The 8,381-nt window shown below is 44.7% G+C and overlaps 1 protein-coding gene across 1 annotated transcript in view; it reads left to right on the top strand.

Annotated features, from left to right (window-relative positions):
• The first annotated feature begins 285 nt into the window (after positions 1–285).
• The window catches only part of LOC128665750 (uncharacterized protein C11orf24 homolog), a 215,856-nt gene continuing 207,760 nt past the window's right edge, over positions 286–8,381 (top strand). Inside the window, exon 1 of the mRNA XM_053719939.1 lies at positions 286–331. The gene's annotated coding sequence lies outside the window, so the exon portion shown is untranslated. The remainder of the gene's footprint in view (positions 332–8,381) is intronic.

Below are 8,381 nucleotides of genomic sequence, written 5' to 3'. Positions count from 1 at the left end.
GACAGAGGAGGTGTGGCGAAGGCGGAGTGGGCGGGACAGAGAAGGTGTGGCGAAGGTGGAGTGGGCGGGACAGAGGAGGAGTGGCGAAGGTGGAGTGGGCGGGGTAGTAAGAGCGTTTTGTGATGACGTAGAGGTTTTAAGCATAGGGTAATTGGCGGACGGTGCTTGAACTCTATGGAAGCGTGGCTTAGCGTTGTTATGGATACAGGGAGGCGTGGCCTTAATTTGAATGGGGCGTGTTACTAGAAGAAGGCGTGGTCACGAGTAGAAGAAGGCGTGGCTATACGTTGCTGCACTTCCCGTTGGATATGAGCGTGTTGGTCGCAGAACTGTAAGTACCGAGTACGGTTATGTATTGTTATGTGACACATCTGGTTTATTATCACATGTATAGATTCCTGTAATCTCTGTGTGCTCCTGCTTATGTGATCACACGTGTGTGCGGTGTCTGCAATTCATGTCAGTGCTCTGCGATAGTTTTATGAGAGTGTCATTGTGTGTGTGATCTGGTGTCACTGTGTATGTGTGATCTAGTGTCACTGTGTGTGTGTGATCTAGTGTCACTGTGTGTGTGATCTAGTGTCACTGTGTGTGTGATCTAGTGTCACTGTGTATGTGTGATCTAGTGTCACTGTGTGTGTGATCTGGTGTCACTGTGTGTGTGTGATCTAGTGTCACTGTGTGTGTGTGATCTAGTGTCACTGTGTGTGTGATCTGGTGTCACTGTGTGTGTGTGATCTAGTGTCACTGTGTGTGTGATCTGGTGTCACTGTGTGTGTGTGTGATCTAGTGTCACTGTGTGTGTGTGATCTAGTGTCACTGTGTGTGTGATCTAGTGTCACTGTGTGTGTGATCTAGTGTCACTGTGTATGTGTGATCTAGTGTCACTGTGTGTGTGATCTGGTGTCACTGTGTGTGTGTGATCTAGTGTCACTGTGTGTGTGATCTAGTGTCACTGTGTGTGTGATCTAGTGTCACTGTGTATGTGTGATCTAGTGTCACTGTGTGTGTGATCTGGTGTCACTGTGTGTGTGTGATCTAGTGTCACTGTGTGTGTGATCTAGTGTCACTGTGTATGGTGTGATCTAGTGTCACTGTATGTGTGTGATCTAGTGTCACTGTGTATGGTGTGATCTAGTGTCACTGTGTATGTGTGATCTAGTGTCACTGTGTATGGTGTGATCTAGTGTCACTGTGTATGTGTGATCTAGTGTCACTGTGTGTGTGATCTAGTGTCACTGTGTATGTGTGATCTAGTGTCACTGTGTGTGTGATCTGGTGTCACTGTGTATGTGTGATCTAGTGTCACTGTGTGTGTGTGATCTAGTGTCACTGTGTATGGTGTGATCTAGTGTCACTGTATGTGTGTGATCTAGTGTCACTGTGTATGTGTGATCTAGTGTCACTGTGTATGTGTGATCTAGTGTCACTGTGTGTGTGTGATCTAGTGTCACTGTGTGTGTGTGATCTAGTGTCACTGTGTATGGTGTGATCTAGTGTCACTGTATGTGTGTGATCTAGTGTCACTGTGTATGGTGTGATCTAGTGTCACTGTGTATGTGTGATCTAGTGTCACTGTGTATGTGTGTGATCTAGTGTCACTGTGTATGTGTGATCTAGTGTCACTGTGTATGGTGTGATCTAGTGTCACTGTGTATGTGTGATCTAGTGTCACTGTGTGTGTGTGATCTAGTGTCACTGTGTGTGTGTGATCTAGTGTCACTGTGTATGGTGTGATCTAGTGTCACTGTATGTGTGTGATCTAGTGTCACTGTGTATGGTGTGATCTAGTGTCACTGTGTATGTGTGATCTAGTGTCACTGTGTATGTGTGATCTAGTGTCACTGTGTGTGTGTGATCTAGTGTCACTGTGTATGTGTGATCTAGTGTCACTGTGGTATGGTGTGATCTAGTGTCACTGTATGTGGTGTGATCTAGTGTCTCTGTGTATGGTGTGATCTAGTGTCACTGTGTTGGTGTGATCTAGTGTCACTCGTATGTGTGTGATCTAGTGTCACTGTGTGTGATCGGTGTGATCTAGTGTCACTGAGTGTATGTGTGATCTAGTGTTCACTGTGTATGTGTGGTGATCTAGTGTCACTGTGTATGGTTGATCTAGGTGTCACTGTGTGTTGGGTGATCTAGTTGTCACTGTGTATGGTGTGATCTTGTGTCACTGTGTGGTGTGGATATAGTGTCACTGTAGTGTGTGTGAGTAGTGGGTCACTCTGGGTGTGTGATCTAGTGTCACCTGTTATGTGTGTGGATCTAGTTCACTGTGTATGTGTGTGATCAGTGTCACTGGTGTATGGTGTGTGATCTAGTGTCCACTGTGTATGTGTGATCTAGTGTCACTGTGTATGTGTGTACTAGTGTTCACTGTATGGTGTGTGATCTAGTGTCACTGTTATGTGGTGTGATCTAGTGTCACTGTGTATGTGTGATCTAGTGTCACTGTGTATGTGTGATCTAGTGTCACTGTATGGTGTGATCTAGTGTCACTGTATGTGTGTGATCTAGTGTCACTGTGTGTGTGTGATCTAGTGTCACTGTGTGTGTGATCTAGTGTCACTGTGTATGTGATCTAGTGTCACTGTGTGTGTGTGATCTAGTGTCACTGTATGTGTGTGATCTAGTGTCACTGTATGTGTGATCTAGTGTCACTGTGTGTGTGTGATCTAGTGTCACTGTATGTGTGATCTAGTGTCACTGTATGTGTGATCTAGTGTCACTGTGTGTGATCTAGTGTCACTGTGTGTGATCTAGTGTCACTGTGTGTGTGTGTGTGATCTAGTGTCACTGTGTGTGATCTAGTGTCACTGTGTGTGATCTAGTGTCACTGTGTATGGTGTGATCTAGTGTCACTGTGTATGTGTGATCTAGTGTCACTGTGTATGGTGTGATCTAGTGTCACTGTGTATGTGTGATCTAGTGTCACTGTGTGTGTGATCTAGTGTCACTGTATGTGTGTGATCTAGTGTCACTGTGTATGGTGTGATCTAGTGTCACTGTATGTGTGTGTGATCTAGTGTCACTGTGTATGTGTGATCTAGTGTCACTGTGTGTGTGATCTAGTGTCACTGTGTGTGTGTGATCTAGTGTCACTGTGTATGGTGTGATCTAGTGTCACTGTGTGTGTGATCTAGTGTCACTGTGTATGTGTGATCTAGTGTCACTGTATGTGTGTGTGATCTAGTGTCACTGTGTATGTGTGATCTAGTGTCACTGTGTGTGTGATCTAGTGTCACTGTGTATGTGTGATCTAGTGTCACTGTGTGTGTGTGATCTAGTGTCACTGTGTATGGTGTGATCTAGTGTCACTGTATGTGTGTGATCTAGTGTCACTGTGTATGTGTGATCTAGTGTCACTGTGTATGTGTGATCTAGTGTCACTGTGTGTGTGTGATCTAGTGTCACTGTGTGTGTGTGATCTAGTGTCACTGTGTATGGTGTGATCTAGTGTCACTGTATGTGTGTGATCTAGTGTCACTGTGTATGGTGTGATCTAGTGTCACTGTGTATGTGTGATCTAGTGTCACTGTGTATGTGTGTGATCTAGTGTCACTGTGTGTGATCTAGTGTCACTGTGTATGTGTGATCTAGTGTCACTGTGTATGGTGTGATCTAGTGTCACTGTGTATGTGTGATCTAGTGTCACTGTGTGTGTGTGATCTAGTGTCACTGTGTGTGTGTGATCTAGTGTCACTGTGTATGGTGTGATCTAGTGTCACTGTATGTGTGTGATCTAGTGTCACTGTGTATGGTGTGATCTAGTGTCACTGTGTATGTGTGATCTAGTGTCACTGTGTATGTGTGATCTAGTGTCACTGTGTATGGTGTGATCTAGTGTCACTGTATGTGTGTGATCTAGTGTCACTGTGTATGGTGTGATCTAGTGTCACTGTGTATGTGTGATCTAGTGTCACTGTGTATGTGTGATCTAGTGTCACTGTGTATGGTGTGATCTAGTGTCACTGTATGTGTGTGATCTAGTGTCACTGTGTATGGTGTGATCTAGTGTCACTGTGTGTGTGATCTAGTGTCACTGTGTGTGATCTAGTGTCACTGTGTATGTGTGATCTAGTGTCACTGTGTATGTGTGATCTAGTGTCACTGTGTATGGTGTGATCTAGTGTCACTGTATGTGTGTGATCTAGTGTCACTGTGTATGGTGTGATCTAGTGTCACTGTGTGTGTGATCTAGTGTCACTGTGTGTGATCTAGTGTCACTGTGTGTGATCTAGTGTCACTGTGTATGTGTGATCTAGTGTCACTGTATGTGTGTGATCTAGTGTCACTGTGTATGGTGTGATCTAGTGTCACTGTGTGTGTGTGATCTAGTGTCACTGTGTATGTGTGATCTAGTGTCACTGTGTGTGTGATCTAGTGTCACTGTATGTGTGTGATCTAGTGTCACTGTGTGTGTGATCTAGTGTCACTGTATGTGTGTGTGATCTAGTGTCACTGTGTATGGTGTGATCTAGTGTCACTGTATGTGTGTGTGATCTAGTGTCACTGTGTGTGTGTGATCTAGTGTCACTGTGTGTGTGTGATCTAGTGTCACTGTATGTGTGTGATCTAGTGTCACTGTATGTGTGTGATCTAGTGTCACTGTGTATGTGTGATCTAGTGTCACTGTATGTGTGTGATCTAGTGTCACTGTGTATGTGTGATCTAGTGTCACTGTGTGTGTGTGTGATCTAGTGTCACTGTGTATGTGTGATCTAGTGTCACTGTGTATGGTGTGATCTAGTGTCACTGTGTATGGTGTGATCTAGTGTCACTGTATGTGTGTGTGATCTAGTGTCACTGTGTGTGTGTGATCTAGTGTCACTGTGTATGGTGTGATCTAGTGTCACTGTGTATGGTGTGATCTAGTGTCACTGTGTGTGTGTGTGTGTGATCTAGTGTCACTGTGTATGTGTGATCTAGTGTCACTGTGTATGGTGTGATCTAGTGTCACTGTATGTGTGTGATCTAGTGTCACTGTGTATGGTGTGATCTAGTGTCACTGTATGTGTGTGTGATCTAGTGTCACTGTGTGTGATCTAGTGTCACTGTGTATGTGTGATCTAGTGTCACTGTATGTGTGTGATCTAGTGTCACTGTGTGTGTGTGATCTAGTGTCACTGTGTGTGTGATCTAGTGTCACTGTGTATGTGTGATCTAGTGTCACTGTGTATGTGTGATCTAGTGTCACTGTGTGTGTGTGATCTAGTGTCACTGTGTGTGATCTAGTGTCACTGTGTATGGTGTGATCTAGTGTCACTGTGTGTGATCTAGTGTCACTGTGTGTGATCTAGTGTCACTGTGTATGGTGTGATCTAGTGTCACTGTGTATGGTGTGATCTAGTGTCACTGTGTGTGATCTAGTGTCACTGTGTGTGATCTAGTGTCACTGTGTATGGTGTGATCTAGTGTCACTGTGTATGGTGTGATCTAGTGTCACTGTGTGTGATCTAGTGTCACTGTGTGTGATCTAGTGTCACTGTGTATGGTGTGATCTAGTGTCACTGTATGTGTGTGATCTAGTGTCACTGTGTGTGTGTGATCTAGTGTCACTGTGTATGGTGTGATCTAGTGTCACTGTGTATGGTGTGATCTAGTGTCACTGTGTATGGTGTGATCTAGTGTCACTGTGTGTGATCTAGTGTCACTGTGTGTGTGTGATCTAGTGTCACTGTGTGTGGTGTGATCTAGTGTCACTGTGTATGGTGTGATCTAGTGTCACTGTGTATGGTGTGATCTAGTGTCACTGTGTATGGTGTGATCTAGTGTCACTGTGTATGGTGTGATCTAGTGTCACTGTATGGGTGTGATCTAGTGTCACTGTATGGGTGTGATCTAGTGTCACTGTGTGTGATCTAGTGTCACTGTGTGTGATCTAGTGTCACTGTGTATGGTGTGATCTAGTGTCACTGTGTATGGTGTGATCTAGTGTCACTGTGTGTGATCTAGTGTCACTGTATGTGTGTGATCTAGTGTCACTGTGTATGGTGTGATCTAGTGCCTCTGTGTATGGTGTGATCTAGTGTCACTGTGTATGGTGTGATCTAGTGCCACTGTGTATGTTGTGATCTAGTGTCTCTGTGTATGTTGTGATCTAGTGTCTCTGTGTATGTTGTGATCTAGTGTCCCTGTGTATGTTGTGATCTAGTGTCCCTGTGTATGTTGTGATTTATGTCACTGTGTGTGACCTATTAATAATAATAAGTGCAGTTGAGGGCTTTGTATGTTTAATCCTGAGGATTTTGTGTTTAATCCTGGAGGCAAGAGGAAGCCAGTGAAGGGATTGGCAGAGAGGTGCGGCAGAGGAAGAGCGACGTGTAAGGAAGATGAGCCTGGCAGAGGCATTCATTGTGGATTGTAAAGGAGTTAGGTGGCAACTAGGGAGACCTGAGTCAAGTGTGACCCCCAAGACATCGGGCATGTGGGGTATGGGCAATGATGGAATTATCAACAGTTATAGAAAATTGGGTGGTGGAGATTTTGCGGGAAGGGGAAGATGGAGTTCAGTTTTGGAGAGATTTAGCTTAAGGTAGTGAGAGGATATCCAAGATGAGATATCAGAAAGACTGTTAGTGACACAGGTTAATAAGAAAGGGGGTAGGTCTGGGGCAGAGAGATAGATTTGGGTGTCATCGGCATATAAATGGTATCGAAACCTGTGGGACTTTATTAAGGAACCTAATGATGACATGTAGATTGAAAAGAGAAGGGGACCGAGGACAGAGCCTTGAGGTACCCCAACAGAAAATGGTAACGCGGCAGAGGATGCTCCAGAGAAGGCTACACTAAAGGTACAATTAGATAGGAAGAGAACCACGAGAGAGCTGTGTCACAGATGCAGAAGGATTGGAGGGTTTGGAGCAAAAGAGGGTGGTCAACAGTGTCAAAGGCTGCAGACAGATCAAGGAGAATAAGCAGAGAGAAGTGGCCTTTGGATTTTGCTGTAAGTCGGTCATTGGTAACCTTGACAATTGCTGTCTCTGTGGAGTAATGGGGACGAAATCCATATTGCAGTGGGTCAAGAAGAGAGTTTAGTGTAAGGAAATGGGATATACATGCATATACTAGCTTTTCAAGGAGTAGGGAAATAGGACGGTAGTTGGATGGGGAGGTTGGATCGAGAAGTTTTTTTTGAGGATAGGTGGCGACCAGTGCATGTTCTAGAGATGAGGGAAATATACCAGTGCTGAGGGAGAGGTTGAAGATGTGTGAGTATAGGGGTAAGGGTAGAAGATAGGGAGGGGAGTAGCTGTGAGGGGATGGGGTCGAGGGGACAGGTAGTGAGGTTGGAGGACAGTATAAGGGCAGAAACTTCTTCCCCGGTAACGGGCAAAAGAGCTAAATTTATGGGTATTTGGGTTTTGGATGATTGCGAGCTTTTAAAGGGATGGGAGATTGGTAGTATGTTGAGAGTGGATTTCATATCTGATGGAGTCAATTTTGTTATTGAAGTAGCTGGCTAAATCTTGAGCTGAGAGAGAAGTTGTATTAGGAGGTGGGGGTGGGCCGAGAAGGGTATTGATCGTGGAAAACAGAAGTTTTGGGTTAGAGGAAAGAGTAGAGATGAGAGTAGAGAAGTGTTGTTGCTTATAAAGATTTAGGGCAGAATAGTAGGAGTTCAAGATGAACTTGTAGTGAAGAAAAGTCAGCTGAACTTTGAGATTTTCTCCAGTGTCGCTCAGCAGTACGGGAACATCTGTGTAGGTACCGTGTCAGAGGAGTATGCCAGGGCTGAGGATGAGAGCGTGGTTTCTGAGCGATGGTATGTGGGGCCAGATTGTCAATGAAGTTATAGTGGCAGATTGGTCAGGGCAGGAAAAGGAGGTGATGGAACAGAGGAGAAGTTCGAGATCTGTTGCTAATCTAATGACTTAGTGCTTCAGTGAAGTTTGGTGTGAGGGGGAGTTGTAGGGAGGGATGTGATGTTGCAAGTGAGGAGATAATGGTCAGAGGAAAAGGGGAGTTTGTGAAACTTGAGATAGTGCATCGATAGCTGAAAATCAGATTGAGGGAGTGACCATCTTTGTGAGCGAGAGAGTCAGTGCATTGTGATAGGCCGAAAGAGGAAGTGAGTTGCAGAAGTTGCTTTGCAGAGGAGGCAGTCGGATTGTCAAGAGGGATGTTGAAGTCACCAAGAATTGAGGGCAAGGGTGTCTGAGAAAAGGAAATAAGAAAGGCAGGCAGTAAAGTGATCTAAAAATTGAGTTGAGAAGCCAGGGGGCGGTATATGACTGCAACACGTATAGAGAGGGGAAAGAATAAATGAATTGTGTGCTTCAAATGCAAAAAATGTGAGAGAAGAGAAGGGCTGTATTTGTTGAAAGATGCAACGAGAGGAAAGTAACATACCAAAAGACCTATGTGTGTGGCTG

The sequence above is a fragment of the Bombina bombina genome, chromosome 7 (genome assembly GCF_027579735.1).
Source record: "Bombina bombina isolate aBomBom1 chromosome 7, aBomBom1.pri, whole genome shotgun sequence".
Taxonomy (NCBI): domain Eukaryota; kingdom Metazoa; phylum Chordata; class Amphibia; order Anura; family Bombinatoridae; genus Bombina; species Bombina bombina.
Note: the sequence above shows the minus strand (reverse complement) of the source record. Positions and strands in the feature narration are given on the sequence as shown.